Genomic DNA, 13,005 nt, shown 5'->3' with positions numbered 1-13,005 from the left:
CAGTTGGGGGGAAACTGGGGAATGTTAATGAAAAATTTAAACAAGGAGCATTTCCTAAGCCTCTCATGAGTTTCTAATTGAAACCCTGAAGTAAGACAGCTAAGAGTTAGCACTGCCAGCACCAACTCCAGGATCTCACCTCCTGAAGGATCTTTCCAAGGGATTCCTCGTCCTTTTCCACAACTCCCTCTCTCTGCAAGCAGGCAAGTAGCTCTGGCTTCTTGTAATTCTTCAGAGCCAGTAAATGAATCACCCTGTCTCTGACTGGGCATTCAGAAAGGGTACTGCAAGGTCTCGGGAAGAATTTTGCAGGGTTCGTGGGCATAGTTCTCTTCCTCTCAGGCACAAGATCTGCAGTGCTCTGTGGGGCTTTCCTGAGCTCTGGTATTTTAACTTCAGGAACAGAAAAACAGAAAAAGAATTGTCAAATGGGACTTGGGACAAAACAAGGGAGTTGATTCAAAAGGACTGTTAAACTCTATTTGTCCAGCTTTTGTGGATCAGTAAGAATCCATAGAGTAAAGCATTAGGAAGAAATAGTCATTAAAAAATCTTGTACTGGAGTGGCACTGGAGGGGAGGTTTTTACAAAAACCTATTTTTATGCATGGTGCCTTTCTATGATATTCCCAGTTTGTAAGCTCAAGCATTGAGCTATGTCAAGAATGACATGGACAGTGGGATTAAGTGCACTCTCAGCAAATTTGCCAGCACCAGAGGCATGGGATGCCATCCAGAGGGACATGGAGAACCTTGAGAAGTGACCCTTGGCAACCTCATTGGATTTAACAAGGACAAATGCAAAGTGCTGCCTCTTTGGGTCTAGGACATGCCCTGGGCACCAAGGCAGGCCAGGGATGAAGGTGGGGAGGGATTGGGGGCTCTGGTGGATTAGAGGCTGGGCACGAGCTGCCAACATGTGCTGGCAACCCAGAAAGGCAACCGTGTCCTGGGCTGCATCAGGAGAAGTGTGGCCAGCAGTCAAGGGAGGGGATGTGACACACCAGGCACTGTTCTGAAACCAGGAGCTCATGCCTGGTAGCTGATGGCGACTTCATGAGTGTTGGTGAGAAATCTGGGTGCTTTGTTCCCTTCCATCAGACACAGAGACTGACCTTTCTTTGCACGTTCCTTCAGCCTTTCAATGTAGGGCAAATTGTTAATGCCTTTCTCCACTTCCTGTTCCTTGGACCATGCCTCTCTGATATTTGCCTGCAAACCTAATTGCACAAACATCACACAGTTACATTCTTTAGGACACTGAAAGCTTGCCAGTTGTTGAATGAAGGCACTACTAATGTTTTGAGAAGTTAAATACAATGTCTAGAAAGTTCCCACAGCATTCAAACCAAACACCTCCTAAAACCATACACTTGCATGACTTCTAAAAATATTACCTGAAACCATAACCAAGCATTAACCTGAAAATTAGAAAAGAATCCTTCACAAAGAGAGTGGTCAGGCATTGGGACTGTCTCCCCACAAGACTGCACCAAGTCCACCATAGCTTGGGAAGCATTTGGGCAAGGTCTACAGGAATGTGGTGGGATTGCTGGGGAGGGAGGTAGACTTGCATATCCTTGTGGATCCATTTCAGCTCAGCATATTCTCTGATTCTGTCACAAAGCCCAATCCCTAAGTGCTACTGCATGGAGCATGTTGCAAGGGCACCCTGTACCCTACCAGCAACCAGATCTGAATTTCTCAGTGCCAACCCAAAACAAAACTTGCCAGCCCAAGTTCCACAATTATCTCACTACTTCCAGTTCTCAATCCCCTTCAATGAATGTAAAATATTCCCTTAGGATCTATGTAAACCACCACCAGCAATCACACAAATCATCATTCGCATGTGAAACAGAACATCCCCAGCGAGAAATTTGTGAATTTAATTTTGTCTCTCCAAAAAGCCATGATGCTGCTGCCTTAAAATGCTCTGCACTAAGCTAATGCAGAGCAAGAGCTGCACTTCCAGTGGCAGGGATGTCCCTGGAGGCAGGGGACTGCAGCCACAGCCAGGTGAGAGCCTGTTTTTCTCAGGGCAGCTGCTGTGCCTAGTTCAGCTCAGTGCTGCAAGCAGCACCACTGAGTGCCTGCAAGGGGAATATCCACCTCATGTCAGCCTGGAGCCAGGCTCCCTGGGGAAACAGCACTCAGAACAGATTAATAACAAATGGCACTTAAGCTCATTGTGCTTTGCAGACAGTTATGGAATCCGTGGGAAAGATGACATCATTACTTTTCTTTCACTTTCCTTGAAAAGAACCCAAAAGAATTATTTATTAATGGCAACAGTTATTTATTAATGACCAAGACAAAACTAAGCAAAATTCCATTTTCATTTTATGAACTTCTACATGGGAATTCCTCAAGGTCATTTTCTTGTCAATTTCCAATTAAGTTTAAAGGATAAGCACAGTGCCTACGTACTCCAAAGTCCGGTTGCAAAACCAACACATTGGGTGCAAACGCAGCTTAAGTGCATTGGGTGGTCCAAACCTGGATCTCAGTGCCCAAAACTCCAAACCAGTCAAGCTGTATGGGAACAAGCAAGGACTGGCAGGCTTTCCAAGAGGAAAACAGGCCAATGGCTGAATGCAGTGACAAGAGATTGCAAGGTTGACCTGAGGGCAAACCACCTACAGCTGAGATCTCTGAATATATCTCCTGTCCCAAAAATATGTTGCAAAAATGAATTACCAAGTTGAACATTTTACAGACATTGAACAAAATATGGAAAGCAACCCTACCTCCAAGTGGGTTATACAATTTGACAACCTGCACACTTCCAATGTGCGACGCCTCAGTGGTGTTTGGCTAAAAGGAAAAAAGAAATGTTCTGTAAATCCTTCAGCCAACACTCAATTCCTGGTGATTCACCAGGATTTAATTTTAAACAACAGCTCTATTTAAAAAGTTTTGCTGTCCCATCAATACAAACAGCTGCTCTGACACAATTCTCCCTCTGACAGCAGCTGGCTACAAAGCTGCCCTCAGACAGCGACCGTTGCTTAGCCTCCAATGCAGCCAAGTGTTCAAACAGCAAGTCATCCTTTCCCAATTGCTGGAATTTCATAGGCCTGGGCTTCCCTTGAAATCAAGTGCCTGAGTACAATAGAACTGGCCAGAGCTCAGCTGACAAACCAGGTGAGAGTGGTTCCCAAAATGATCACAAAGTCAGGGCAGCACCCGAGGCTGAGATTTATTTGGTACTAAGGAAATACATGCTGGAGTGAGCTCCAACAAGAATTTCAAGTGCAAAAAAAATTTTTACTCTAACAGGGGGCAAACCCCTTTCTCTTTCCTCAGCTTTAGATGCAATTATTTGTGTAGAGTTGAAGTGGAACCAGTTTATCTCAGGTTACTTGGATGTAACAAAATTTGGGTTCATGCTTGGATTACCTATGCAGGTTTTCATGGCTTGTTTAGCCTACGTTTTCTCCTGAAAAATGAATTTAATTAACTTTGGAATTAATTGTTTAATTAATCATAAGCAGTACATTTATTATAAGCAGTGTATTCATCTTAAGCTTTGTAATATTTCACCTTTGAAAGTAGGTAGCTAGGTGTCTTTTGGCCATCTATTACCAGAGCTGGATTGTTAGATGCCCAAAACTTTTTGTTTTGCTGAGCTAACACTGATAACCTTCAAGGAACAAAGCCCGAGGCTGTAAAAGGCTGGACACCTGGAATACAGGCTTACTAGCCCTCCAAGAATGTGTTGAGGTGGCCAGAAGACAAAGACGAAACTAAAAAAGACATTTCAGCCTCAGAGCTCAAAAAAACTTGTCTGGGGAAAAAAAAAAAAAACCCGACTGAAAAACATAGACGTATTAACATGAGAGAAGAGACATCAATATCCAAAACAATATAGAATACTAAGTAATAGCTAAAGAGAATGATTCCTTTGAGAACCAATGAACAGGAATTTCTGTGTTTTCTGAAAATGTATCAGTTAGTGGAAAATTTTAGGAAGTGGTGTGCATGTGGCTGGAGTTCTTCACCATGCACCAAAGCTGGGAATAAAAAAATGCCTAATCCTAATACAAAAAAATTACTCTTCCAGGGTTTCATTTCTCCTTACAATTTTGGTGACACTGGTATAAGTATGGAACAAGGAGAAATCCATGCATTTTGACAAAAGCCATTGCCAGAAATGTATTCATGTATTGACTGAATGTCACAGCCTGGGGAAGCTCCGACTTCCCCTGGCAGCTCCTCAGTGTCATCCCTGGGAGTCGCTTCCCCCGGGGCTGCCTCAAAGGGGCCGTGGGGCACCAGTGGGGCCCAGCCCTGCCCAGCTGGTCCCGCAGGGTCAGCAGCACCTGGCACCAGCACCATGGCCAAGCCCCAGCCAGTGTCACCCCCAGAGCCCGACACCCGCCCCTCACCTCTCGGTGCTGGCCCCTCTGGGTCCCCCTGAGGGGCATGGCAGCGGCCGTGGGGGCTCTGTGGGATGCAGTGTGGGCTGGGGCCCTGCGGGACACAGTGGATCGTGCCCAGGCCCGCAGCTCCGCCATCCCGCTCCTGCCTCGGCTGATCCGCTGCCACACACACACTGATCCTGCAGCAAAACCTGGAAAATGTACAATATTTGTCAGGAAAATGTGTTCCTTCTTGTTTGTGGCTGTCAAGTCTCATTAGCAAAAAACAGAGCTTTTTCCATGAAACAAGCAGCCAACAAGCTCTAAGTGATGGCCAGGCCTTGGAAAGGCAGGTCACTTGTTGGCTGAATTGCCTTATTAATGTGTAGGGCTTGGTAGGCTTCAGTGACCTCAGACCTAGGGAAGGTTAGCAAGGCTTGGGAAGACAAATGCAGCTTGGATGGAGGCCACAAAGAATGTAGAATTGATGGGCACAACGATACTTGGCAAGACAAGGCACAAACTAATAAAGACAACACACCAACTGTGCAGAATCAGCTCAGGCTGGGTAAAAGGTCATTCCAGCAGGGGCAGACCATGGCCACCAACTCAAGAAACCTCTCCCCAAGACAGACTGAGCATGCAGACTAATTAGCAGGAGAAGTGAGAAGATTGTTACCCTACAGCAGACAGAATACTAATCATGAACAGAACAGGCTAACCTGCAGTCAATGAACATGAAGAGCTTTGCTGGCTAAAATGTATAAATACTAAAGCATTGTGATATTTGTGATGCTGACTTTGTGAATTTGCCACTGAGCCCCCCATTTCTGCACAGAACTGTAAATATTTACCTCCACTCAGTGGGTGGATCAGCCTCTTGAGCACCGTGTGCAAGATCCAACCAATCTGGAGCAGCGCTCACTCCACGCTCTGACACCTCCGCTCTCGCTGCAGCCGCGGAAGGGTCTGACCCGTCCTGCCTGTGCTGGAGACAATGGCCACGTGTCCTTGGAAACGGGGAGTTCCATGTTCCAGGCTGGCTGTGATGTCACTGAGGAGCCGGATGGGACACACCCAGGGCAGAGGGAATTCCCAATGGGCACAGGTGGGAATGCCCTGCCCAGTTCCACAACTGACTCAGCTCATTTCCAGCTGCACAAAGGGACGCTCCAGCCACCCCAGGTGCTGCAGCTGTGCAAACCAGGGCTAATTAAGTGTTTCTGCACAAAAGTGCTGTACTTGGCTGTCTGCGGGATGAAGGTGCAGATTAACACCCCTCACTAGGGCAGCAAGGGGCAGCCCTCCCAGCACTGGTCCATCCTGCCGTGGGCCAGTCAGTCTGTGAGGCTTTGAGCACATACATGTTCACTCAAATAGCATCTCTTTGACAAAAGCCCCAAGACCTTTCCTCATCCCAGTCTCCTAAAGGGATACTAGCCAGCAGCATGCCCAAGCCCCCACAGACTCTGCAGGATGAGCTGACATGGAAGAGCCAGCACTGACCCTGAACACAATTGCAGGCTGATAGTTGTGCTGACTGCAGGTGGCCATCGAAGTTATTGACACATCTGGAAAAAGTTTTATAGTCAGCTTCTCATCGTTTTACTTCCATTTCCTCCATACCCAAGCTTACTCCTTATTTCAGTCAGCTGGCACCAAAAAAACTCTTGTTCAGTCATTACAGGGAGAGGGAATAAAAGCATGTCATTGAAAATGTGCTGAATATGACCATCCAAAGTTCCTTTTCCATATCACAAAACCTTGTCTTTGTGTAAAAGACCATGTCCATTCCAGACCATGTCTCATCTCCTGGCTGCCACACTCACAAGGGCAGGGTAATTTGTGGAATAGAAAGGAAGAAAGCAATTTGTCAAACATCAGAGCCCAGATTTATAAGAGAACTATGTGTCTCTTTAGGAATAACTGGATGGTGTTGCTTATGGATTGGCATTTATGGACTTTTGGAAAGTTATTTCTACGAGCCATCAAAGGAATCCAAGGAGGAAATTCACTGGACTACGGAATGTTCAACAGCCTTTCGATATCTTAAAAAGACATTGATGACAACCCCTGCTCTGGAGTTGCCAGATTTGGCTGAACTCTTTGCACTGTTCATCCATGAGCACCTTCACCTTGCACAGTAGCTCCACACTCCAGACTGGGAATGTAGGAAAGAAGCCAGTGGAAAAGAGCATATTCCTCAAAAAACAACTAAACTATGCACTTGAGGGTTGGCCAGTTCACCTCAGAGCAGCAGCCACCATGGTCCTTATTGTTAGAATGGGCTTGACAATGAATGGGAAAAAATGACAGTTTCTGTGCCACACATGGTTATGTCTGGTTTAGAGCAAAAAGGAGGTCACTGCTTATCCCTGAGCAAAACAGTAAAGTAACAGGTGGTACTCCTAGAATGAAAGACGTGGTAATAAAGACAGCTACTACCTTGTACCCTGCTATGTTCCTCAACCCTTCTACACAGAATCATGATCCCCAAGGAATTATGGAATTTTTGGGAGTGTCCAGTTCCCTGCTAAAGTGGCAATAATGCACTGCAAAGCTCACCAGTACAGACAAACATCCAGAAATATCAGAAACCTAGTAGAAGACAAAACTGATAGAGAGGTGGCAGGACAAAGCATCTTGTTGCCAGTTCTATCCAAAGTTGTGAACCTTTCCAAGTCAGTCAAAGAACACCCTAATGAAAAAAATCACTTAGGAAAATCCTTGAATGTCTGATATAGTTGTGAAGGGTGGTGGCTAACAAAAAACCAACAAGTTAGGGTGTCCAAAGAAATAATGAGACAATCTATAGAAGACAAATATAAAGAAACCCATGGGGTGTTGAGGATTCGGTAGATGATTAGGAAAGGCAGCTACTTGGTGTTAGACTGACAGGAACTGTGACAAGTGAAAATATAAAATCTACTTGCAGAGCAATGCACAGTTTTACAAAAGACTGCCATTAGAGATTGAAAAAAAAAAAAAAAAAAAAAAAAAAAAAAAGAGAAAGTTCTAAAATACTCTCCAAGGAAGAAATGGGCATTCACAGGTCCATTTGACGCTTCCCAAATATCTTCCCCCCTCAGTCATTTTTCTATCCTTTTGCACAAAAAGTTTTTGTCATTGCTGGCCACACCTCTACCCTCTTAGCTGAATATGTTAATGACAGGAAACAGGAAAAAGACTGGGCTTCAAAGTTCCCCTAGATCTGTACAAGAATCAACCTCTGTGTCTCTCTAGAAAGACTGGTTGCATCAGAGTATTTTTGAGAGAACTACAAAATAGAGTTTCCATAGGGATACATTCAAACAATTTCTCTTTCAAACCTGCTGAAGTATCTTGTCTCCAACACTTGTAAATGTGTTTTACAAAACACTTGCCAAGATCTCGATATTCCTTGGCTCAGTGACAAATTGAAACCAAGATCTACAGGCAGTCCTGGGAGGTGCTTCAGCTGACAGCTTAGAGCTGCCCATCTGCATTCCTCTGTAACCCTCCAAAACAAGGTGATTTGGGAATGGTGTTGTCCAAACTTCTACACCTTCGACCACTCAAGGCAAAGATCTTAAATTAACAAATGTCTTGGGTTCCAATGCCAGGTGTTACCAAGGGTATGTATTCTATCTTCATCTGTTAAAACCAGGTGGGGCAGTTGTCACCATCAGGTCAGACGTGACATTCACACACACAAACAGTTGATCAGAAGAACAGTGGTGTCTTTTCCTCTTTACTCTGAGTGTTCTCCACTTTATACGCTCGTAACAATGCCTGATCTTAAGTCATTGACTACATCACAATAGCTTACTATATTCATTGGTGCAAAGCAATTAGTGTCAATATATTTGTCAAATTTTTGCAGAAAATAATAAGGCACATATGCACAATTACTTTTGCACGTAGTCAAACTACCAAAATCTTTCAAGTATTTTTTGAAACTAGTTCCCATTCCAATGGCCACATCTTCTTCCTTACTATGGATACACTTGGAATTCTTCAATTGTTGTTTCTTCTACTAACTCTGTTCGACTTACAGGCGAGATGTCAAGCCCCTGCATAGATATTTTAATGTGACATAGGGAAAACTGCTGCAAAATGCCAGTCATTAAATAACCATTACATCTGAGGTAGATGTTGATCCAGCAGGGTCACGCCTCACTGATGGTCTGTAAAGGATGCCTGTGATTCACCAGCAGAACACAATTTACCCACTTCCCAAAAATCTCTACAGATCTAGTCAAAGTACAGACTGCAAATATGTTGCTTGCAAGCATCTCTTGAAAGACATCTCAAATTTGCTTTTCACAGGATTCATCTGTAAATCAGCAATATATTACATAGAGATTTCTATAAGCTAGCACTTGCACAGACCCACATAAACTAATGTTCTAGTTTGCATTTTTTCTTTTGCAAGGAAGAAATGAATCAGTTATGCAAATCAGTTATTGCAAGGACCTTATTTCAGGCAACTTCCTTTAGAGCAGACAAAAACCAAGCAGTGGCTGATGTTTAGTATTGACACACTGTCACACCGATGCAAAGGTCGGATGCCCCTGTGTGAACACACATTTCCATGGGAGCGAGCCCGGGCTCTCTCTCCCTCGCCCTGAGCTCCGGCGCCAGGCCGGCCGGGCGGCTCTGCCCTCTGCGGGCCTGGGCCGGGCCGGCCGGGGGGCTCTGCCATGGGGCCGCGCCCCTTCTCGGCATCTCGCCGGGCCCCGTCCCGGCACAGCCGGGTCCCCCTGCCCTCAGCACGGCCAGAGCGGGCCCGTGGCTGGGCTGCAATGCTGCTGCTGCTGCTGAGTCTCACAGGAGCCGCCGGGCAGGGCAGGGCAGGGCAGGGCAGCCATCGCCCCGCGGATGTGCCGCAGCGCTGGCCTGGCTGCTGAGATCCCGGCCTCCTCCAGCGCGGCTGCCGGAGAATCCTCCAGCAAACAGCTCCGGCTGGACCCGGCTGGGATCTCATGGCCCTCTGCAGGCCTCGGGTAAAATATTGACTCGTTCACTGCACAGATGAGGCTTGCAGACCTTCCGTTCTCTCTGGAGTGAGAGAAAAGTGACAGACACACAGAAACAAAACAACAGGAAGACACCAAGGTCAGTGAAATAGAAGTTCCAAGATGGGAGGGATTGAGGACATGCCTCACTCTTGGACTGAAATTCTCTTGTAAGCTATGGAGAATATATAATTGCTACATTAGACACTTTTTCCTGTGTAACTCATGAAATGCATTTTGGGCAGATGAAGCCTTCTCACCACAGCCATGAGCAGAAGCACCAGTGCTGAAGTAAGCAGATGTTGAAGTAGCTGTGATCCCAAGAGAATTTTGAACAGAGAGAGGGAGAGGAGTGAAGAAGATCCTTTGCCCCCAAGGAAGAAGAAGAAGACCTCTGTTTCATGAGATGGAGATGATCTCCAATTTAGCTGAAGACAACATTTACTCAAACAGTTTCATCCTTAAAAATAGTACCCCGTAAGTTTGACACGGCCCATAAATTCAGCTGTGGGAAGGATGTGAAAAGATGGGAGGGACTTTGCGATTGGAGATTTCCCAGGATGTTGGTATTTGTGGAAGTTGAAGTCAGAAGAGAACTGTTTTCTTGTGGAGAAGTCTCCATAGACTGACAGGAGAGACTCATCTCCCTAAGTGATCTGAAGAAAGAATACTCTAGAGGTGACAAACTGACTGAATTGTTTCTCTATGTTGTCAGTGGAAAAGAGAGTATGGGGAGGAGGGAGGAGAAGTGTTCAAGAGGCTTTATTCTGATTGTTCTTATTATTTCCTTTAGTTTCTGTTAATAAAGTTTTGATTTATACCCTTTCCTTTGTACTTCTGAGCCTGCTTTGCCTTCCCTCCTAACCCTATCTCACAGCAGGAAATTAGTAGACAATTCTAGTGGATGTGCAGGCAATTTGGCCAGCACTAGAACCCACCACAATTGGTGCATTGGCTGGAAATTTTAAATTGGTAAACTAAAACTACTATATGAAATTGGTGTTACTGCTGGTTGGAAGTGAAACTACCACAACTATTTGAGCATTTTCACACCTCAGCTCACAAGAGCAGCTCAATTCTGATGGCCCTGACTCAGATGTACTGCAGCCTAAAGCATAAAGGAAAAGTCACTGCAGACAAATTTTACTCAAATGTAGAGATTCAAATAAATAAAAATAAGTCACCTGAAATTGGAAACAGTAAAAATTAGAAGGAAGCAAGAAATGGAGATCCTTGATGCACCAACTTCATGTCAACTGGTGACACGGGCTATGTCACCCCTCTGCTGTGGATGAGCTTTCCCCAGGTGAAGGACCCCACAGCAGGGCTGGTCTGCACACTGGAGAACAGACGCTCACTGAGCCTCTCGCCAGAGGCTCCCAACACACACCCAAAGCTTCTCCCTGCCCACCCTTTGGTGCGAGGCTCTGTGCCAGCCTGGCAGCTGGCAGCCTTGTGGCTCTTGTCTCCTCCCCAAAGGTGCTAAGCTTGTGCCTTGTGAGTGTTCCCAACTCCTGAGTTTTATCTTATCTTCATCAGTGAACAGTCCAGGGCCTCACCCCAAAGACCTGTTCAGGATATGGTGGCATTCTGTGTAGCTGTTGTAATCCAGTTCTAAAAGTCATTCAAGAAAATGTTTAAGTCAAAACTTATAACATTTCAGTCTCTGATACACAATGAGAAAGAAAAGAATCTTTCAGATTAGTTGAGGTTTCAGAAAATGCATTTATTTACAATCCTACTCTGTAATCCTCTACAATCCTACTCCATATTCCTACTCTATAATCCTACTCCACAATCCTACTCTAGAATTCTAAACAGGGTGTGGAGCAAATGTCCCCTGCAGACCAGCCAGGATGACTGCTCCTGCAGTGGATGTGCTCAGAAAAAAACAGCATTTTTGTGCATTACTAACTCTTCTGCTGAGAAGTGTGAGTAAAGAGCCTCTCTTTTTTCTTCGCTGTTTGTTTCAAGTCCTGCCACAAGCAGCTTTGCTTTTGCAGGCAAGAAATGCAGTGCAGACAGGCTCCAGGGAAACATTTAAAGAGGCAGGGTAGAGAACAGCAAACAAAATACAAAAGATGGAGTGAGAATACAACATCAGGACTTAAGAGTACAGGAATAGAGAATAGTTCTTTTCAAAGAGGTTGAGCTAACCTAAATGTAGCATTCCTATCAAAATGAACAATAGAAGGAATTGTAGAAGTACTACCAGTCATTAAACCAAGACCAGAGTGAAATCAGCCCCACAGTCACTCAATTCCCCTGAAGCATTTTGTCTCCAATGACTGGTGACAAATCAGGGGATAAAGGAACTGCTAGGAAGCCAAGGAGGAAATGAAAGTTTCATCCCTCCCACAATCCCCCAAGTGAAGAGTGCACAGTAGTGACTTTGTGCCCACCTGTTCCAACAAGAATCTTAGGTGGATGATCATCAGGTGGAAGGAAGGAAGGAAGATGCCACCTTCCTTCCCCACTCTGTTGGCTTCCTGTTTCTGGCCCCTCTCTCCTCAGGATTTCTTTGAGGCTCTGTCCTCAAAGTCCCTGTGTCCTTTGATCAAGAAAAATCTCAGGTGGACTGCAGGCCTAGGAGGAGGCCAGCGTGCCAATGCCCAGAGTGTTTCTAGGAGACTGCACTTCTCCTTCTGCCGCAGCTCCTCCTGCGAGTTACGCAGGAAAAACATCAGCTTCCCATTCAGCTGCTCCTCTTGCACGTGCACACCAGCTCCACACGGACACTGAAGGTCCTTGCTGCCATCTGCCCTGCGCTGTTCAGCTCTAGTGGAAGGCGTGCCCTGGCGGGGGATTCAGTGGGACCAGCATGCGCTACAGCCCATCCTACTCCCGGGGACTCCAACCCTCAAAGGCGCTGCCCAGCCCAATGGCTTCCTGAGGCACCGGGTAGAGAGCACTGCTGTCCACAAAGACACGCATGAAGCTCTCCATCAGCTCAGCTGTCACTGAGCAACCTCTCCCCAGGTCCTCCACAGGCCACTGTATGTTATCTACTAAACGGATGCTTTCCTTATTCCCAACATCTCAAGTGTCTTCTCTGTCTTTGATTCTACCACTGCTGCTTTCTTCCTTGTCACCATCACTGTCTGCTTTTTCACTGGCAGCCATGTTACTTTGTTCAGCTTCTTTTCTGTCTTCATTCTTGTTTCCTTCCACATTTACACCACCCTCTTTTTCATCCTTGTTTCTATCATTGTCATCCTCTTTTATAACTTCCTTATTTTCTTCCTCAGTTGCAGCAAAACCGCTACGGCCTACTTCATTCCCAGGATCACTGCTATCTTCCTGCTCAGTCCAATCACTGTTTCTTTGTTCGCTGGAATCACTGCTTTCCTGCACCTTCACATCTGTGTATTCTTCCTTTCCATCTACATCATCTTCACCTTCATTTACATCATCACTGTTGCCTGTCTTCATATTTGCACCATAGGATTTTTCTTCATTTCCATCTCCTTCTTCTTCCTTTCCAGTGTCCTTGTCTTGCTCTACCTGTACATCCTTGTTTCCACCTTCATTTGCTTCATCTAGGCCTTCCATATTTCCAGCAACATTGCCATATTTGTCTTCATTTACATCATCATTGTTCCTCACTGTCATATTTGCACCATGGGACTTTTCTTAATTTCCATC

The 13,005-nt window shown here is 45.5% G+C and overlaps 1 long non-coding RNA gene and 1 pseudogene across 2 annotated transcripts; both read right to left on the bottom strand.

Moving 5' to 3' along the window:
* Positions 1-1,166: 1,166 nt before the first annotated feature.
* LOC306816028 lies at positions 1,167-4,451 on the bottom strand. Its single transcript, XR_013777558.1, has 3 exons — positions 4,391-4,451; positions 2,750-2,816; positions 1,167-1,219 (listed from the first exon to the last, which is right to left on the bottom strand). It is a non-coding gene; the product is annotated as an uncharacterized lncRNA (long non-coding RNA).
* A 7,419-nt stretch (positions 4,452-11,870) lies between these two features.
* On the bottom strand, positions 11,871-12,792 carry LOC306816027 (annotated as a pseudogene). Its single transcript has one exon. The product of its transcript is annotated as an uncharacterized misc_RNA (transcript).
* Between the last annotated feature and the right edge of the window lie 213 nt (positions 12,793-13,005).

This window comes from Erithacus rubecula (assembly GCF_903797595.1).
Source record: "Erithacus rubecula genome assembly, contig: scaffold_340_arrow_ctg1, whole genome shotgun sequence".
Taxonomy (NCBI): domain Eukaryota; kingdom Metazoa; phylum Chordata; class Aves; order Passeriformes; family Muscicapidae; genus Erithacus; species Erithacus rubecula.
This window is presented reverse-complemented; position numbering and strand designations above follow the sequence as displayed.